The following is a 21,933-nucleotide window of genomic DNA, read 5'->3' on the forward strand; positions in this document are numbered from 1 at the left end:
TCATATTAGAAATGTGAGCTTCAGCAATTGGAGAAGAAAAAGAAATTGAAGAAATTAGAATTGGTAAGGAAGAGAGAAAACTCTCACTCCTTGCAGATGACATGATGAGAATCCCAAGAAATCATCCAAAAAAACTATTGGAAACAATTAGCAATTTTAGCAAAGTTGCAGGATATAAAAGAAATGCTCACAAATCCTCAACTTTTCTATATATGACTAGCAAGACACTGATCATTGTAGGAAGCTTTGTGGGAAATCTGGGACACTATTACATTGTTGGTGGAGCTGTGAACTCATCCAACCTTTCTGGAGAGAAATTTGGAACTATGCCCAAAGGGCAACAAAAATGTACATACCCTTTGATTCAGCAATACCGCTACAGAATCTATAGCCTGAAGAGATGATGAAAAAAGGGTAAAAACATCATTTGTACAAAAACATTCTTAGAAGCCCTGTTCGCAGTGGCAAAGAATTGGAAATCAAGTAAATGCACTTCAGTTGGGGAATGGCTTAGCAACTATGGTATATGTATGTCGTGGAACACTATTATGTTCCAGGAGGATGGGAATTGAGGGAAACCTGGAGGGATTTGTATGAACTGATGCTCATTGAGCTGAGCAGAACCAGAAAAACACTGTTCACCCTAACAGTAACATGGGGGCAGTGATCAAACTTGATGGACTTGCTCATTCTATCAGTGCAACGATCAGGGACAATTTTGGGCTGCTTGCAATGGAGAATACCATCTGTATCCAGATAAAGAACTGTGGACTTTGAAAAAAAAGTCAAAGGACTATTTCCCTTAATTTAGGAAAAAAATGGTATCTTATTGTCCAATCTTGCTATCTATTATACTTTATGTTTCTTCCTTAAGGATATGATTTCTTTCTCATCACACTCATTTTGGATCATTGTATAACATGGAAACAATGTAAAGACTGACAAATTGCTTTCTATGGGGGGTAGGGAGGGAAGTAAGATTAGGGGGGAAAATGTAAAACTCAAAATAATAATAAATAAATAAAATAATCATAATCAATAAAATAATAATAAATAAATTAAATTAAATTAAAATAATAAAATAAAAAATAAAATCTTTAATAAAAAAGTAATACTTCCTTTAAAAAGGACACAGTAAACACATGGGAGGGTGAAGGAGACTGAATGGGGGTAAATCTCAATTCAATAAGAGGTACAAGTATCTATTTATAGCCTAAAATAGCTCTAGTGTGGGTCTGGACATGAATTTCCCAGAGTCAGGTCAGGTAGAAAAACATACCCAAACACAAAATGTTGTGAAGTGAAAATCTACCAACTTTATTTTGGGAAACTCAGATTTTTTGTAGCAAAAACTTATCTCAGGAATGACTGGTTAAAGGATATCCAGTTTTACAATTTCCTGGGTAAATTTACAATATTTGTTCTTAGAAATCTGCATATTTCTCTATCAGAAAAACCTTTTTCAACCACCTCCGGAGCCACCGATTATCCCAGGTCAGGGTTCACTGGTGAACCAACAGATCCATACAACGAGCAAAAATCCATCGATATCTTTGATGGAAAACGTCACCAACGATGTGTGAATATCATTCCCAGGGCTGGCCCTCTATAGATTTCCCCTTCTTAGGCATGCTGAAGCTTTAAGGTGGAGTGTTAGGACATCTATGTTTTGTTCCAGTGACAAAAGATGTTTAAGACAAATGGACATAATGTACAATATCAGTAATAATGCAAAGATACCAGGAAGCATACTCACTAATAAGTTTATAAAATGAAAAGGATGAAACCTATTAAAAAAGCTAAATTATCAATACCTGCCATTTCCATTCTAGGTGCCAATACAATATCATTAACAATTTTATGCAACTGATTAGTTAAAGAATAGTTAAAGAATCATTATACCATATTCCATTGAAATAACCTTTTTTATTATCCTATGGAATAAGTGAAGTATCATATTTTAAAGGAGTAACACAAATAGCAGAAAATCTATAATCACATTGCAATTGCCCCTTGTGTTCATTAGCCGTTTGTAATGCATTAATCAAATGATAAAGATCTTCATTACTTCTTTCCTGAGCATTTTCTGATAATTCTAGAATTTATTTAGCTTCGATTTTTTCCTCATTCCATACTTATACAGAAATAGTCACCCAAGTGACTGCTACGATACTTAATATTCCTAACACAATGCAATTAACACATCTCTTCTGCCTAATTCTCTTTAATTTTTTTTCTACGAACTCATCAGCAGTAGACATATACCAGGATTCTACCTTGGTGGGTATTATAGCAAATTTTGCTTGTCTTATCATGAAAACAACATCATCTTCTTCCACTTCCTTATTATACATGCTCAAATAGTACAATTGTAACAGTTAACATTATATCCCCCTTTCTCTGATAATACTGACATCATTGAAAGATCCTATCATGAAGGCAATATCTGGTCCCTTCCATGCAGTCACAGACAATTTCTTTTCTACATAAAATATTTTGTCCAATATCTTATTCCACTGTATATACTTTATCTTATCTATAGCTGCCATAGCCTTCCATATATCTGAATTAGCTAACCTTATTTCTGGGTATATAATTGGTTTACTATAGCCTGGAATACCCCATGGAACAACTCTATCAGGAGAATTCCACACTTGTAGCAAAATAGAATGACCATAAATTCTTCTAAAGTCCTAAAAGCTCCCCTGTTATAAATATTTGGATTAGTTGAATGTTACTTAACACAGTTTTACTTAACACAATACACATTTTACAAAAACATATGGGTATCACAGTACTTAAACCAGAAAAATTATGCCTAAATTTTCTTCTCAGCATCTCTTCTTTGATATCTCCAGTAGGAAGTTTTGTTACATCCCAAATAATCTGCAGCTTCCCCAATTAAAACAATTTCAACATACTCTCTCCCCACTGTAGAGTAGTGACCCATGGAGGATTTTGAATGTAAGTCCAATATTCAATTTTACAGTTCCCAAATTGTTCATGAGTAATGTAGGCATCATAAATTGTCCCTTAAGTCCATTACATGTTCTCCTCTCATCTTTTCCTTCTCGATTTCTTAAGTGTAAATTATTCATTTTCCGTATTACTTGATTCATCTGGTCTGCACAGTCTGATGTTACTTTCTGGTACCCAGACAGTTTCTCCATTTGTGGACAAAACAGAAGCATACCTTCGACCCCAAGTTAATAATGGATCCAGTCATTTTCATTGTTGATGCCTTAGGATCCTTCCACATAACCATGCCCTTCTCTTCATGTTGCATATCCTTAAAAAAATATTTTTTGCAGGTGTTAATTGTTTATCATTCAATGTTAAGAAATTCATGGTATATAAGGCTAGAATTACTCTCCTTCCTTGTTTCCCCTTTGTCCCTATATATATTTCCCCCCTTCTTTTGCACTTTCAGAAATCTCTGAAGATCTTTATGTTTTCTTTCTACTAAAGCTTGACCAGTGGGGTTATAGGTGATAGCTGTAATATATTTTATATTGTAATATCGGCAGAATTGTTTAAATGCCATAGAAGTATATCCAGGCCCATTATCTGTTTTTGTGGATTTTGGAATAAATGAGCAATCACACCTTGTGTGGCCTCTGAACTGTGTTGTTGCCACTGCACATGAACCAAATGTATCTACAGTAACATGAATGAATTTCATTTTTCCAAAAGATGTGTAATGAGTCACATCTGCCACAATTTATTAGCAACCTGGCTTCTAGGATTCTTAGAATAATTTGGAGGCATAGGTAAATATGGAGCGCATAGTTGACAGGATATTACTATATTCCTTACTTGCTCTCTGGTGATTTTAAATTCTTTCCTTAATAAAGAGGCATTTTAGTGAAATTTTTTGGGACACTGCCTATCTTGCTATTCTACTAAGTTTATAAGAAGTGGAAGAGTTAATTGATCAGCCCTATGATTGCCTTCATATAAAGGACCAGGCGATCAAGTGTGGAAATGTATGTATTCAATAAAAAAATTATACCTATTGCTTATAACTTCTTGTAAAACTTTAAATAGTTGATATAGTTCTTCATAAATGCTATGTTTAATAAAAGCTGTTTCCATATATCTGACCACATGATAACTACACTTACTATCTGTAAAAATGTTAAGGGTATGTGGCTGTTCTATTAATACCCTTAATTGGGCATATAATTCATTCTTTTGTTTTGATTAAAAATAATTTTTTATTGCATTTCTGCTCTAAGTTCCATCACAATGCTTAAAAATTTCAGGAAACCTGGAGTGTTATAACTTCAGATATTTTCCCTCATTCCCTCTATAGAGCAATCAATCATTAACTCCAGGCTTTGACATCATTACAGTAAAATAGATTATACGGATAAAACTACATCATATAACTTTTCAACATTTTGCTCATCAGTAAATTGCCTATGAGTTACATAATTAATATATAGATTAATATAAATATTTATGAGATGGAATTTAACCATCATACAAATAACTATAGAGAGATTACAAGAAGACTCTTTTCTATATAAATGTAGAAAGAATGGGGTCACTTTTATAAATGTATGTATACTCTATATTTATGTATGTTATAGATTATCTACATATTAATAAGTATTCATTTATTCCCTCATTAAGCTTATTTGAGCCATATATTATTCTTGTTGTTCAGTCTTGTCCCATTTGGGGTTTTCTTGACAAAGATATTGATGTGTTTTGCCATTTCCTTCTCCAGCTCATTTTACAGATGAGGAACTGAGGCAAACAGAGTAAAGTGACTTGTCCAGGGTAATATGGCTAGTAAATATCTGAGGATGGATTTAAACTCAGGAAGAGAAGTCTTCCTTATTCCAAGTCCAGTGCTCTGTTCACTGCCTTACCACCTACCTTCCCCAATCACATGTGGAAATGAATTAGTTCTTTCTAGATGAGTAGAAAGGAAATGAATGAGTACTCATAAAGAGAACTAATAGAAAATAAGAATACTCATTTATGTGAATATAAAGAGAAAATATCTGATCGTTCACAGATAAGAATATACTAAGGCAATAGATTTTTCTAAGTTTGACAAAGGGATTTCTGAAGGCAGAGAAAATTGAGGGCTTTGCGCATCCCTCATGGTTCCTGTGGGCCTCCTTCCATCAGAGCGTGACTCTAGAAATGGAAACAATCATAATCTGGTTTGCAGCTGGGGTTACTTATAGGTGTGGTAGAGCAGGCTAAGTGAACCCCAGGTACCGCATGGGGAAGGGACAGGACAGGGAAGCTGACCCAAGCCATAGTTGGATGGGAGGGAAGGGGCGTCATCAACTGGAGTGTAAGACCTGGTTGCTGGGAGGGGGACTCCTGCTTCACAAAGGTGGACACTGATGTCACTGGCCATTGACTCTCATTGGGGGTTAGCCCTACCCCAAATGGGCTCTTTTTGTGTGGTTCCCTGAGTACACCTGAGATCTGAGAGAAAAATCTAAGAAAGGAAACATGCCAAGGCAGTCAGTCACCCAATGCCCAGCTTCCAATCACATATAAACGAGTAACAAATCACATTAATCATCATTTCCTTTTACTACCAATAAAAGGGATGGAAAGAGAAATTCCATTTAAAATAATTGAAGACAGTGTGAAAGCTTGGAAGTTTACCCTCTAAGATACAACCCAAAACAGAATACCTCACACAAATAATATTGATCTAAACAACTGGAGGAAAAATAAATTGTTGATGATTAGGCTCTACCAGTATAATAAACATGACAATTCTACTGAAATTAATTTACTTATTCAGTGCCCTACCAATCAAACTAACCAAGAATTATTTTATAGAGGTAGCAAAATAATAACAAAAGTCATCTGGAAAAACAAAAATGCCAAAAGATCTAATTAAGGGAATCGATGGAAAAAAGTAAGCTAGGTAGGCTACCAGTACCAGATATCAACCTATACTACAACATGGGAATGAATAAAACAGTCTGGCACCATATAAGAAATAGAGCGGCTGATTGGTGGAAAAGTAGGTATGTGATATTAGAGAACGAAATGACGATGATAACCTATTGTTTGACAAACAGAAAGATCCAAGCTTGTGAGATAAGAACTGACTATTTGACAAAAATGCTGGTAGAAGTCTGGCAGAAACTAGGCAAAGATCTTCCTAGATAATATCAACACGGTATATAATTTAAACATAAAGGATAGTGTCATATGCAAATTAAAGGAGCAATTAAAAAAACCTACCTGTCAGACCTATGGATAAGGTAAGAGTTTATGACCAAATGATCATTTGGGAGGATCACAGTAGGTAAAATGGATAACTTTGATTAGGTATTTTGGGGGGATTTTGCAAGGCAACGGGGTTAAGTGACTTGCCCAAGGTCACAGAGTTAGGTAATTATTAAGTATTTGAGGCTACATTTGAACTCAGGTTCTCCTGTTTCCAGGATTGGTGTTCTATCTACTGTGTCACCTAGCTGTCCCTAACTTTGATTACATTAAACTAAAATTTTTCACCCCAAACCAAAATTAGAACAGGAAAGTGGGAGAAAATTTATAGAAAGTTTCTCTGATAAAGGCCTCATTTCTTAAATATATAGGGAATATAAAAAAAAGCATCATCCCCAATCAATAATCAAAGGATATGAAGAGACAGTTTTCAGAAGAAAAAATCAGGCTATGAGATAAACTGATAATTTGTGCACACTAAAATTATTGGGGGTCACCTGCAAAACTCAGTTATCTTGTGGCATCTGCTTACAAACCCCAAACTGTGTTATAGTATTCAATGTACTTTCAAAGTGGTTTGCAAGACTAGGGTTTCAAAAAGGAAATCCAAGGATTGCTGTGAGAGAATAAACTAAATTTATGGATCCTTAATTTTCAGGTCTATGGGGAGACATATTAGATAGTAGATCTCTGTCAGATTAAGTTTAGGTAAAAGGGGGCAGCTAGGTGGCATAGTGGACAGAGCACTGGCCCTGGAGTGAGGAGGACCTGAGTTCAAATCCAACCTTAGACATTTAATAATTGCCTAGCTGTGTGGCCTTGGGTAAGTCACTCAACCCCAATTGCCTTTAAAAATAAAAAAATAAATAAAGTTTTATGTAAAAGAATTTTCTTGAGTAAAGGAAAGTAATTAGGTACTCATCGGTTTCATAACTTGTCAAACCTGGTACTCACGCATATTTTGATGGAAAAAAAGTTCAACACTTGCTCTAGACTCATCATGCTTGCTAGAACTTGTATGAGTCACAACACTGCCCTACTGGAGAAAATGCTTCATCATTCATAGCTTGCTTACGACATGGCATTGCTCTCTCAGGATGAAACAGAGGTCGATACAGCAGTCTCTGGGTAGCTCAGGACAGTGCAGAATCTCCACATATCCTGAAATGCTTGCAAGTATAGTGACATATTCTTTCTTACTGTTTTGTACTTTTGTGCATTTAAGTGTTAATCATGGGTCGCAGAAAGGTAAAGAGTGATACTGCTAAATCTAAAAGGCTTAGAAAAAAGTGGGGGTAAATAAAGTGGGTGGGGGTAAATGTTTTGATTAGATTGCCCAAGACTGAGAGTAAGTTAGAAGTAAATGACATAATCAAAAAATAGGTTTAATCCCTTATTGCAATATTGCAATCATTTAATGGCCATCCTTTGGAAAACTCACTTTTCCAAGGTCTGATCCTACCACCATGAGGGTCTTTGGTAATCTATGAAGGTCTTTGGCATTCCAGAGTGCCAATGACCTCTTTTATTAAAATGCTAACAATAATAATAAAATGACTAATTACCAAAAAAATGACCCAGAAATTATGTCTCTTGAACTTTTTAAACACTGCAGACCCTTGGAAATAATCAGATCATCCTAACTTATAGTCTAGCAGTTCCCCAGGGAAAAGAATGCTACCTTTGCCATCCTATTTACATCCCTTTCTCCTCCCTTTGTTCTTTTTCTCTCCCCTACTGCACTGTCCTCTCATTTGAGAGATTTCCTCCTTTTGTAACTCATAGATATTCAAATTGGGGGTTGTATTGTGATCTTCTTTATACTTTGTGTAAGGAGTTAACACATGCATGTGCCTTTCTCATGTAATAAATCCAATTACTGCCCTTTCTTGTGGAGTCGTGAATATTGGTTAACATTATGCAGGTCAATAGAGAAGTCATTATACAGGCTATGTTGCAGATTACATCTAAACAACCTTGGGCATTTCAAAAGTGTTTCCTCTGTGAAAGGAAACAAAGGGACCTTAAAAATCAAAAGGGAAATGGGGGTAAGGGCTCTCCCTAAAGAGCAATAATGCACAAAGATGGGTTAAGGGTTGTGAATTTCAAAAACAAATTTTGTCCCAGACTTCACTAATTTAAAAGTTGAATAACTCATCTTTCTTATTGATAAATTATCAATTTAACAAATACTAACTAACTGAAGCTGAGTGTGGAAATAAGTTTTAACTCAGAGAAGCACCAGGTAGTGGATAACTTTTCCTTATCCCTAAAAACCACCTATGAACTATTAGGGAAAAGATTTCTTCACAATATTTTAAAAATCTCTGCTCTGCGATGGTATTCTGTTCCCTAGAAATTGTTCACTTCAATCAGAGCAATGTGTTTAAAACTGTTAAAAAAAATTTTGTTCTGTAATGAACACTTTGTTCAAGGTTTCTCTATAGTGGCCTTAAAAAGCAATAATGTTAAAAAATTTAAGCAATTTATGTTTAAAATGCATGTTATGAATGATTAAGTATTAATTTCCTCCAGATTCTGAAGTAAAGAATAAATAGAAAAGAGATTAAATATGATTTAATTTGAAAACTGCTCTGAGTTGATTTCTGTAGATAACATAACAGATCTTGGGAGAACCCAGAAACTCATTCCTGGGCTTCAACAGGCTCTTAAAACGTTTTACAATTACTAAAAAAAAGAAACCTCAAATGGATTTTTTAAAAGGATTTGTGTCCCAAACCACTTGTACAAAAATATGTACAAAAATATTTATAGCAGCTATTTTCATAGTGCCAAAGAATTGGAAATAGAGGGGATGCCCATCAACCGGGGAGTGGCTGAACAAATTGTGATATATGAATGTTGTGGATAAGGGACAGACTTCAGAAAAGCCTTGAAAAAGTTGCACGAACTGATGCTGAGAAAAGGGAGCAGAATCAGAAGAACATTGTACACACCAACAACAACACTGTGTGATGATCAACTATGATCGACTTGTTCATCTCAGCAGTACAATAATAAAAGATAATTCTAAAGGAATTGTGGTGAAAAATACCATGCAGACTATAGAGTTTGAATGCGGACCAAAGCTTACTATTTTCAATTTTTTCAATTTATTTATTTTTGTTTTTACAAGGCAGTGGGGTTAAGTGACTTGCCAAGTGTCTGAGGCTGGATTTGAACTCAGGTTCTCCTGACTCCAGGGACAGTGCTTTATCCACTGTGCCACCTAGCTTCTCCCTAAATGTTTTTAAATCAGGTGTTTCTAAGTGTGATTACTGGAGTAGTTTATGCTCACTTTTAAATTTTTTGGCAAGATTAGCTAAAACTAGTGAATTCTATAATATGAAATGCTTAGAATAAATAGTCCTTGTATAAAATACAATACAAAAAAATTGAAATTCGAAATTGAGATTCAAAATGATAACATTTGGAAAACAGATCCAGGTATAAGTGAAACTATTTTGGTGTCATTTTAAGTGAAATATGTTCTTTCTAGAATCTGTTAAACTATATACATCAGGAAATGCATTAGCTATGTGGTTTTAAGCAAAGTTATACTAGTTATATGATTTGTAGTATATATAAAGATACCATCTAACTTTAAGCTGATAATTCATGTGATTAGAAATATTGTCTCAAAAAGGGACTCTCCTTTAATTCTTATGGTTTATGGATTTACTTGGTAAGATAGATGTTAGTTGGCTAAACAATGTCCAGGGATTGTTGATGTTCAGGACTATGTAGAGGACAGTAGAGAAATCCAATTACTAGTTGGAGATGTAAGGCATGTAACCTGGAGGAGATAAATTCAAAAGAAAGTTAAACAGACAGGGATCAGACAAGATCAAATGAAATATGATTAGAGGAGTAGGTAAGATAAGGCAAGAGCAAGGAGAAATGGTAGGAGCCCACCTAGGGGAGGATCCAGGGGAGAGAAGATTCTCAAGCATCTCCTGCATCCCTATAGTTTTGGGTTTTTTTTTACTGATACATTCAGTATAGAGTCCAACTTGATAAAAGTTGTTAATATACATATCAATAACAAAAAAGGAAGAACAATAATGCAGAGAATACAGATAATGAAATAGTACTCCATGGCCCTGGCAAAGACTGGAGTCATTTGGTTGTCGAATCCAGCATATATCTTGTCACATTTCCCCAATGCAAGCAATACTGGTCTTTTCAGCATGTAGCAGAACACTGAGTACTACCAGGGCATACTTGCTCTGATCGTGGAGATTTAATAAAACTAGAAAAAAAGTAGAATATCTTTATACCAACAATAAACTAGTCCTCGATGACTCAATGTATATATAGCAGGATTAAACATCCTTAGCTCTGTTTGACTACAGGTAAGAGTCACAGCTGACAACTAACAATGATGTAACTCTTCCACCTCATAGTCAGACTCAAGAATAAACAGGTACGAAATATTTCTTTTCAAAAGTGTATAACAGGGAAACTGAGTCAGAAAGGACTTACTTTGGTTTGATGTCAGTCATCCTTTTTTGACATTTCCCAGAAACAGAACTTCACCAGTAACAGTTCAGGACCGCATTCCTCTGAGTAGCTTGTGGAATATCTCTTGAATGGTTGATTGCTGACTTAATGATCCATCAGCCTTGAATTCAAACCTCAAAACAACATCAGTTATAGTTCAAAGAGCTTTTACCCCAAATGACAAATTTCATCAATCACAGCTTAAGGCTCGATACAGTTTTTTTTCTTCTCATGGAATTACAATAATCAATAAAAATTTACTAACTCCAACAAGAATAGACTTCATTTAAAATTCATCATGTTTTTCCTTACAAATTTAAATCTGTCTTAATATAAAAACCAAATCATTAAAAAATCATTTCTATATATTACACATGAACTTGCAGCTCTACACCCAGCCAAATTCATTCTTTAGGATTTTTATGACTTAAAACCCATCAACCTTGCCCACATAGATGGTGTTCAGGAACCTGGCAAGTTTACAAAATAAGGGGTATTGACAGGGACCCCAGAGAAGGGAACTGGGTTTGCTGTCCCTGCCTGTCCACTGTGGTGTGCCCTTCTTTGTCCCTACACCATAATCAATAACGAATTTTAGGTTTCAACCTTGTGACAATAACTTCAAATAACTTACACCAGATAGTTGTAGATGCAGTTCCCTCTTAACTTTAGGCAAAGTTGGAAAAATCCAGTTCTCTAAATGGCAGTAACAAAACAGAATATAACAGGGTTAGTAGGGCTGATAAAATAACATAAGCAGATGTCAAAATAACTTCTTCTACCACCTTTATTTTCTTTCAGCCAATAGCTGATATCATCCAAAATAATTTGATCAAAAGTTTACCATAATATAACATTATTCTCTATTTGAAATTTAAACTCATTACTGACAGGTTGACTCAGTTATGTGCAAGTTCAAAAGGATTTGCACAGAAAATTAGGCTTCTTGTCATTACTGCCTTATAATACTCTGTTCACATTTTAAAGATTTCATATAAAATTATCAGGTATTAATTAAGGAAATAATAACAGTTAGTATTGGTAGTGTTTTCCCTATGCCAGACAATGTGCTTGGTACTTTACAATTGTATGGAGTAAACTTGCTTCAAGTCACTCAGTAAATAAATAAATCTATGTAATTTTCATCTGTCTTATTGCCAAATAGTACAATAAATTCTGACTTATCTTAACCATCAAATTAGGAGAGAAACATTTCACATAAAATGTGATCAAAACGAATTCAGTTTTGCCTGGATCTATGTTTCAAATGGCATTACATAAAAATCACAATTTATGTTTTTAATGCTATAGTATTATATTTTACATAGATGTCATTTATTTCAAATATTTAATTTTATTATGTTCATTATTTCCAGTCAGTTAACTGCCAGAGATTGCAAAAGCAGCAGTGTGATATTGGATTTTACCAATATCCCTCTTATAAATACATTTTAATTCAATCCAAATCTGGGTTCCACAGTCCCAGAAGGAATTCATAACTTATCATTTGACTCATAGCTTCCTACTGTTTTTTGACATTGACTTTCAAATCAAATTACAAAACTTGCATAACCAATCTTTCTACTTACACAAAATCAAATCTTCTCATGTTTCTTGACATGCTTTAAAGCTATTTTTTATACCTTTCATTATTTTAACCCTTACAAAAATCTTTAATAGCTCAAAAAAACTTACAAAACTAGCAACAAAGTATTTTCAAGTTATTTCTAATTGTTGAGGAGCAAGACATCAAGATTCAAATACAGAGGGGCAGCTATGTAGCACAGTGGGGATAGAGCACCAGCCCTGGAGTCAGGAAACCTGAGTTCAAATGCGGTCTCAGAGAGTTAAAAATTGCCTAGCTGTGTGGCCTTGGGCAAGTCACTTAACCCCATTGCCTTAAATAAAAATTAAAAATAATATATTAAAAAAAGGTTCAGGGGTGGCTAGGTTGCACAGTAGATAGAGCACCAGCCCTGGAGTCAGTAGTACCTGAATTCAAATCCAGCCTCAGACATTTAATAATTACCTAGCTGTGTGGCTTTGGGCAAGTCACTTAACCCCATTGCCTTGTAAAACCCTAAAAAAAGATTCAAATACAGAAATCTATGATAAAATGTATAGGAGTCTCACAATTAAAGTAAGATTTCCAATACACATCCCAATTCAAAAATTACATTTACATTAATTATGACTTCACTGACCTTTCTAATTTACTTTTTTTCCATTTTTACCAGCCAGGAAAGGGTTAAGGACAATTATATTCTAAAGGTAAAACCCCTAAAACTTTTCAATGGCAAAGCTCTTAGGTTGGGATGGGCCTTAGATCATACAGAAGCTGAACTACTTTGTGATAGCAACTTTCCCTCTGCAGTGAGAAGGAAAGGAGGGAATCCCCAATAAAGGACCAGAGCTTAGCCTGGTCCATATTAGAGCAAAGAATAAGAGAAAAGACTTTCTCCTTTAAAGGAAGCAATTTCCAGGTAATCTTAACCTGATGGTACCTAGCCACTTATTACCAGGGAAGTCTGAATCTCTCATTCTCTAGATGAGAAAAAACAAAAAGAAGGTAGTGAAAAGAAGGTGCACCACTAGCATGGGAGAAAAGAAGTAGGGGGAGCACCTTCCAAGACATTGAGGAGCACATGAAAAATAGAAGAAAGATGGTCACATGAACTGTCTTTCTAGGCAGTATGAAAGCCAGGCAAAAAGATGTACATGGTAAAAGGGATGGGGATAGCAATTATGTCAGGATGCTCAAAGATAATTAGTTCATTTTGGAGAACAGTCTGTTATTTTGATATTCTTCGTTGGGCTCTAGTTTCTACCTACCTGTTCTTGCAGAATACTCCCAGCAGCAGGAGCAGGTGTCCTCACTAGTTGGCAAGACACAGGGTAAGAAAATTGTTTTCAATCCAAGGTCCAGCAGGTAGATGAACTTTCTTAGAAATGGTAGCAAACTTCATTCCAGGCATGTTACAAGATAGTTTTTCTATAATGTAATTTCTCAGCATTCACAAGGTCAGCATAAAAATGAACAAAATTTAATCATTTGCTCCCTGTCTACTATTTCCACAGCATCATTCTTCCCAACCTGGCAGGGAACCCTCAGAAAAATCAGGAGGGCTTCTGCCCACAAAGGAGACTATGGTCCCTGAGTCACACTTCAGTAGGCTAGAAGTAAGGGCCCCAGGACCAACACAGAAGGTAACAGGTGGTACTGGGTTGGGCTACCATAACATAGGGAGCAAGCTACGAGCACCTGACACAGGAGTATGGAAACCCAGAGACCAGACTCCTGACCCTAACATCAGAAGCTTAGGACTGTGCTGATTCCCCTCCCCCATTCTCTAGGACTAAAATGAGCAAAAAAAAATTTAAATTTCTAACCATAGGAAACTACTAAGATGAAAGGGAAGATAAAACACCATCTCAGAAAAGGAAAGCAGTTTCAAATGCTTACATGCAAGTCTCAAAGAGGATTATGAGTTGGTCTCAAGTCCAAAGCGTTTTTCTTAGAAGAGTTCAAAAATTATTTTAAAAACCAAAGAAGAAAAATTGGGAAAAGAAATGAGTGTCATGCATGAGAAATATGAAAAGTTGGAAAGACAACAAAAATCTGACTGAAGAAAATAATATCTTCAAAACTAAAATTGATGAAATGAAAAAAAGTAACTCCATTAAAGGTAGAATTGACCAAAGGGAAAAAGAGATACAAAAGCTAACTGAAGAAAATAAAACCTTAAAAATAAGAATTGGAGAAGTGGAAACTGCTACATCAAGAATCCATCAAAAAAAAATTAGAAGACTAGAAAAATAGAAGAAAATATAAAAACAAACAAGAAAATGTAAAATGACCAACCTAGAAAATAGATCCAGGAAAGACAATTTGCAAATTATTGATGTAACTGAAAGACATAATCATAAAAAGAGCCTGGACAATACCTTTCAGGAAATAATCAAGGAAAATTGTCCTATTATCCTAGAATGAGATTTTACCCTCTCATTGTCATTGAAAATCAATCACCTCCTGAAAGAGATCCTAAAATACAAACTCCAAGGAATATTGTAGCCACATTTCAGAATTATCAGCTCAAGGAGAAAATATCACAGGTAAACAAAAAAGAAACAATTTAAATACCAAGGAGGCACAATCAAGATTACACAGGACTTAGCAGTTTCAATATTAAAGAATCAGAGGATCTGGAATATGATATTCTGGAGAGCAAAAGAGCTTGAATTACAACCAAAAATCAACTACCCTGCAAAATTCAATGTATTCTTTTATGGGTAAAGATGGACATTCAAGGAAATAGGAAACTTTTAAATTTTCGTAATAAAAAGACCAGAACTAAACAGAAAATTAAATATTCAAATACAAGACTCAAGAGATATGTGAAAAAGGTAAACAAAAGGAAGAAAAAATGTTAGTCAAGAATACTAAACCATTTATATCCCTTCATGGGAAGATAATACTTGTAATTCTAGAGAACTGTACTTTTAATAAAACAATTGGAAGGAGTATACTTAGAGGGTGTGGATATAAGTTGATTATGATGCGATGACATTAAAAAAATTAAGGCTTGAAAAAAAGAATTATACTGGGATAAAAAGAAACGGGTAGTAGGCATAACACAGTAATTTACTTTGTGTGAAGAGGTGCGAAGAACCTTCTATATGAGAAGGGCAGAAGGAAGAGAGTGAGAATTGAATCTTACTCTCATTGGATTTGGCTCAAGAAGGAAATAACATATATATATTCAGTTGGATATAGATATTAATCTTACCCTATAGGTAATAAGGAGAAGATAAACAAAAACAAAAGGAAGGAGATAGTGATTGATGTGAGTCCAGAAGAGAAGATAAAAGTAGGAGGTGAAATGGGAAACAAAAAGGATAGGATGAGAGAAGCGAAGGACAAATTGAGGCAAGTGGTGATCAGGTTAAAAAACTACTGGTGATAAGGGATAGGGTTTAAAGAAGAGAGAAAAGTATAAATGGGAAAATTTAGAGGGAATTACACAGTTAGTCATAAGTGTGAATTTGAATGGGAAGAACTCTCCTGTAATATGAAAGCAGACAGAGAGTAGATTATATCACCCGCAATAGCTCTGGTGTGGGTCTGGACATGAATTTCCAAGAATCAGGTCGGGTAGACAAACATATCCAATCAAGAAAGGTTGGGAAGTGAAAATCTACAAACTTTATTGTTGGAAACTCAGACTTTTTATAGCAAAAACTTATCTCAGGAATGACTGGTTAAAGGAGACCCAGTTTTACAAGTTCCTCGGTAAATTTACAATATTTGTTCTTAGAAAAATGCATGCTTCTCTATCAATGAAACCTTTTACATCATCCTGGAGCCACAGATGATCCTAGGTCAGGGTTCACTGGTGAGCCAATGGATCCATACAATGAGCAATAATCCATACATACCTTTGTTGAAGAAGATCACCAAAGATATGTGAATATCACTCCCTGGGGCTGGCTCTCTACAAGATTAAAAACCAGAATATTGCAATATATAGCTTAAAAGAAATATATTTGAAGTAGAGAATAAAGGTAAAAGGCTGGAGAATATATTATGCCTTGGTTGAAAAAGAAAAGCTGGAGTAGCAATCCTGATTTCAGTCAAATCAAAAGTACAAGTGGAAAAGCATATAAATTCTTAGAGGATAAGCTAATTGAGCTATAGGAAGTCATGAACAGTAAAACTATGCTATTATGGGGACCTCAAGTTCCCTCTCTCTGAATTAGATAAATCTAATGACAAAATTAAGAAGACAGAAGTGAAGGAGGCGAACAGAAACCTGGAAAGGTTAGATATGATAGATCTCTGAAAGAAAGTGAATGAAGATAGAAAAGAATATACTATTTTCTAAGTTGTACATGACACCTACACAAAAATTGAGCATGTATAGGGCATGAAAACCAAATGTAAAAAGGCATAAATATTAAATGCATCTTTAGATCATGATGCAATAAAAAGCACATGTATTAAAGGGCTTAGACCAGAAATTAATTAGAAACAAAATAACCTAATCCTAAAAATGAGTGGGTCAAACAACAAATACAAGAAACAATCAATTTCATCTAAGAGAATGACAATAATGAAATGACAAACCAAAACTTATGGGTTGCAGTGAAAACAGTTCTTAAAGAAAATTTTATAATGTTATTATGTTTTCTTATATATATAATATTATATTATAAATATATGTATGAATAAAACAGAAACTGAGGATATCCATGAATTGGGAATGCAAGTAAAACCGCTTAAAAAAAGAACAAATTAAATCTCCCAAATAAATAGTAAATTAGATAGGCAATAAGGAAATAAAACTATCTCTCTTTGCAGATGATATGATGGAATACTCAGAGAATCCTAAAGAATTAATTAAAAATCTCATTGAAACCTCAACTTCATCAAAGTTATAGGATATAAAACAAGCCCATACAAATCAACAGCATTTCTATTATATTACCAACAAAGCCCAGAAGCAAGAAATAGAAAGAGAAATTGCATTCAAAATAACTTCAGATAAAATCAAATATGTGGGAGTCTACCTGCCAAGACAAACCCAGAAACTATATGTACACAATTACAAAATATTTTAACACAAATAAAGTTAGTTCTAAACAGCTGGAAAAATATCAGTTGCCCTTAGATAGTTTGAGGTAATATAATAATGACAAGTCTACTTAAATTACTTGTTCAGCACTATAACAACCAAACTTTTGTAGAACTATTTTATAGAGCTAGAACAAAATAAAAGTTTGTCTGGAAGAACAAAAGATCAAGACTATCAAAGGGAATTAGTGGAAAAGATGTAAAAGAAGGTGATCTAGCCATACCATATCTAGAACTATATTGTAAAGCAGCAATTATCAAAACTATTTTATACTGGCTAAGAAATAGAGTTGGGAATGAGTGGAAGAGCTTAGATTCACAAAATACAATAGTAAATAACTATACTAATCTACTGTTTCATAAAACAAAGGATTCCAGTTTCTGAGAAAGAAATCACTATTGACAAAAAGTGCTGGGGGAAAATTGGCAGAAACTAGTCTAGTCAGACTAATATCTTACACCCTAAACTAAGATAAGGTTGAAATGGGTACGTGATTTAGACATGAAGGGTGAAACCATAAGCCCATCACAGAAGAGCAAGGAACAGTTTATGTTTCAGATCTATGTAGAGAAGAATTTATGACCAAATAAGAGATAGAGAACATTATGAAATGCAAAATAGATAATTTTGAGGTCATTAAATTGTACTCGAGAAGAGACAAAGTACATTATGAAATAAATCATAATTTTGATTACATGAACTTTTTTTTTTAATTTGCACAAACAAACCAATGCAACCAAAATAAGAAGGAAAAGAGAAAGCTAGGAAACAAATCATATATCAATCGTCTTTGATAAAGAACTTATTTCTCAAATACATACAAAACTGAGTCAAATTTATAGGAATTTAACTGATGGTGAGAGAAATGATTATTTCTCTCTCATATCATATACCACAACTTGTTCAGGTGAAAAAAGGTATATAGGCAGTTGTCATTTTAAATACGTGTATTGTTCTTCAGACTCTTACACAAATAAAATATCACAGAATTTGAATATATGTATGGAGATGGCAAAGGACAAGAGAAAGCAGGAAGGGTGCTGCACCCAGGTGAAAGAAAAGTCAGCACATAATTCAAAGGGACTGGGTACAGAGAAGCAAGAGCAGGAGGAGGAGCACATGCTTGCCAGGGTGGGCCAACCACATGGGGGGCTGTCTGAAACTGAAAGGAAGAATGTGCTAAAAACTTTTTACACCTGGAATGTTTACAAGGAAACATTCAGGGGAGGACACGCGAAGCAATAGGACCCAGGGACAGACATATGGTAAGTGAGTAGATTGAAACCAAGGTCCCTTCTTTCTCAGCACTGGAGGTCTCAAGCCAGGTCCTGATCAAGCAGTGGTGGTGGCTGTCTCTCTGCAGATCTCTTCTGCTTTCACTTGGAGAATTTTTAAAAAGGTGTTCTGGGGAATGGGGTCACAGAAGTCACAAAGCATCAATACAAAGGACAGCAGTAGAAAGAGATCCCAAGTACTATATGGCCAAGTTGACATAGGTGGGTTTTTTTTGAAATGTAGATTTCTTTCAGAATTACTTACATAAAGTTCAATTTCATAACATTATATACATAGATATTAAATATAGATCTGTCTATATTCCTTTCTATTCCCATTCAGATTTCTCCAGAGGTTTCTAAGATTTCATTCATCTTCCTGAATTCTTGCTTATTTATTTTATGGTTAGAGTTCTAGAGCTCTTAAGAGGGGAAGGGTTAAGAATCCCCACTACAATAGTTAAACTATTTCTGTAATTCATTTAAAATTTCCTTTAAGAAATTGAATGCTATGCCATTTCCCACATATCTTTTTATTATTGATATTACTTCATTGTCTATGGTTCCTTTGAACAAGATGAAATCATCATTGTTGTCCCTATCTGCTCTAGCTCCTTATTTTAATTCTGCTTTTCTTTATTGGTATCAAATATATTTCTTATAAAACAGAGAACAAAATAAAAAGTTAATGTTGGATTCCAGTTTTTAATCCATTTTGCTGTGTGCTTCTATTTTATGAGTGAATTCATCTCATCCACACACTTATGATTATTAACTATGCTTTTCCTTCCATCCTATTTTCTTAGCTTTCTCATTCTCTCTCTCTCTCTCTCTCTCTCTCTCTCTCTCTCTCTCTCTCTCTCTCTCTCTCTCTTATCCTCTCCCTCCTCTACTGTCTCTTTTGCATATGACCACTATCTTCTTTTATTGACCCACCCTTTTATCACTACTTCTTTCTCTATCCCTTTCTCCTAGTTACCTGGAGGATTACATAATTTTTATGACCAACTGAATAAATAAATAAATATCTTCCATTTTTGAACCAATTTAGATGTGAATGAGGTTCCAAAATTGCCCCCCCATTTTCTGTTCCACTGTAAAAGTTCTTTCTTGCATGCCAATTTTATGTGATATCATTTCCCCATTTTTCTCTTCCTTCTACCTTCTCCTAGGGCATTCATATTTCTTGCGCCTAACCAGTTATTAACCTCATCCCTACTTAATTGGTTCACTCCCAAACCCTCTTTAAATGTAAAATCCTTCCACCTTTGTGGATGATAAGATCCTTGGAAGATATTCATATCTTTTTTAATAGAAAAATACAGTTTAACCTTATTGAGTTGCTTAGAATTACTTTTTCATATTTACCTTGTAATGCTTATTTTGAGTCACATATTTGAAAGTCATTCTTTCTCTTCAACTCTTATCTTTTCATCAGGAATGCTTCAAAGGATTCTATTCCACTAAATATTCATTTTTCCCTTGATGAGATTCTGTAGAGAGCAAGACTGTAGCAACTGGAATGTTTTTAGAATATGCGTCTCCAGCCACAAATATCTTGTCCACTGAATGTTCTGAGGCTAAATGTGTTTCCACAAAAAGCAAACATGTAGTAACTGGAATAAGAAAGAAACCAGGAAATTAAGCTTTATGTTCTCACCTTACCAACTTGAAAAGAGAAAAAGAAAGACATTGATCCTTATCCGGTGCACGTGAAAATAAGTCGGTGGTATATTTGGTAGACTAAAATTGTATCCAGTAAATTGTCAACAAGTTAAACATTAGATGTAGGTACCCCAAGCCAGAAGCACTTACAAAAGACTGCATTTTTACTAAGGGAAATGTTGAATGTGTTGGCCAGGGCCTGGAAAGAAGAATATGCATTCTACAAAACCACCTCAGGCATAGAGAGCACTTAAAAAACAAAACAAAGAAAAAGCTCCAAATTAAAAAAAAAAAACATAACTCACTTTTCTCTTCTTTTGGTAATCTATACATGTGCTAAAATAAATAGTCCAAGATTTTTTTTTAAACAAAACATGCTTAAAATTTGATTGACCGAAAATCAGAAACAAGATGAGATAATTGAGTAGAGTACATGGTGCTTTGAGCTGGTAGTTGACGGGAATAAAATTGCAAACAAAAACTCAGGTCTTCTAAGACTTCTGCCATTATAATTTACCAAATTTAGTCAATGGTCTAAGAATCCTGCACAATGCCAGTAGGAGAGCAGTAATGCCACTTTTGTTTTTGTTTTTGTTTTTTCTTTTTAAATGGGCTTTTGGGGAATAGAACCAAGATGTGATGGTGAGATACTAAGGGTTTTGAGGATCAGGTTGAACTAGGTACAGGAGCCTGGACTGTTTGAGCTCCTTGATTAGATGTATGAACCTTTTGTTCATCTGACCATCATTTCTTAAAAAAATAATGCTACAGTACAGATCCATGTGCAAGTTCAGTGTGTTGCTTCCTCTTCCAGTCTGTAGGCCATGTGATCTGTTGGGTCTTTTCTAATGCTTGTCATGCTTTTAGATGATCACAGATGTTATAACCACAAACAGGAAGAGGTCACATATTCAGCCACTAAACTACCTTGAAAGTCTAAAAATGAGCTAAACAAGGAAAATTGTTAGGAAAAAAAATAACCTAAAATAAAGCCTCCTTTTCTGGCTTAAAGATATAATACTGCAGGATTTATCCAATCTTCAACCAACCAGCTGAAAATAAAAGTCAAAAGACAGGGATGTAGGAGAGCTACTAAATTTCTCTCCAATTTCAAAATGTAATTTGAAAGGAAAAAATGATTGTTCTACTATACATTCAAGTTTCTCCAATAAACTTCAATCTACTTCAGGAAAAAAAAGAAAATAAACTAAAGCCTTTGTTGGCAAATAAACCAGCCTCTATTAAGAGAAACAAAGCTGAGGTCTCAGACTGCACTGAGCAGACTATAGACTCCATCTTTCTTTCTTTTAAAAGTTGATTTCTTTGCCTAGATGACTTCCCAGTTTATTTCTTAAACCAGTATGTTCCAAGAAAGTATCTCCACCCATATGTCTTTTGTCCTCTGAGAATTCTGAGGCTAGATGTGCTTCCACAGAAAGCAAGCCTGCAGTAACTGGAATGTTCTCAGAGGATGTGTCTCCACTCATAAGTATCTTTGCTGAGTATTCTGAGAGTAATTGTGGTTTCACAGAGAGGAAGTCTGCAGTAATTGCAATGTTCTCAGAGCATGTGTCTCCATTCATAAGTATCTTGTCCACTGAGTTTTCTGAAGATAGAAGTGCTTCCACAGAAAGCAAATTTGT

The 21,933-nt window shown here is 34.7% G+C and overlaps 1 long non-coding RNA gene across 1 annotated transcript; it reads right to left on the minus strand.

The window, feature by feature from the left end:
- Positions 1-1,406: 1,406 nt before the first annotated feature.
- On the minus strand, positions 1,407-14,307 carry LOC141499695 (uncharacterized). Its single transcript, XR_012471733.1, has 3 exons — positions 13,552-14,307; positions 10,702-11,415; positions 1,407-3,289 (listed from the first exon to the last, which is right to left on the minus strand). It is a non-coding gene; the product is annotated as an uncharacterized LOC141499695 (long non-coding RNA).
- Positions 14,308-21,933: the final 7,626 nt, after the last annotated feature.

This window comes from Macrotis lagotis, chromosome X, assembly GCF_037893015.1.
Source record: "Macrotis lagotis isolate mMagLag1 chromosome X, bilby.v1.9.chrom.fasta, whole genome shotgun sequence".
Taxonomy (NCBI): Eukaryota; Metazoa; Chordata; class Mammalia; order Peramelemorphia; family Peramelidae; genus Macrotis; species Macrotis lagotis.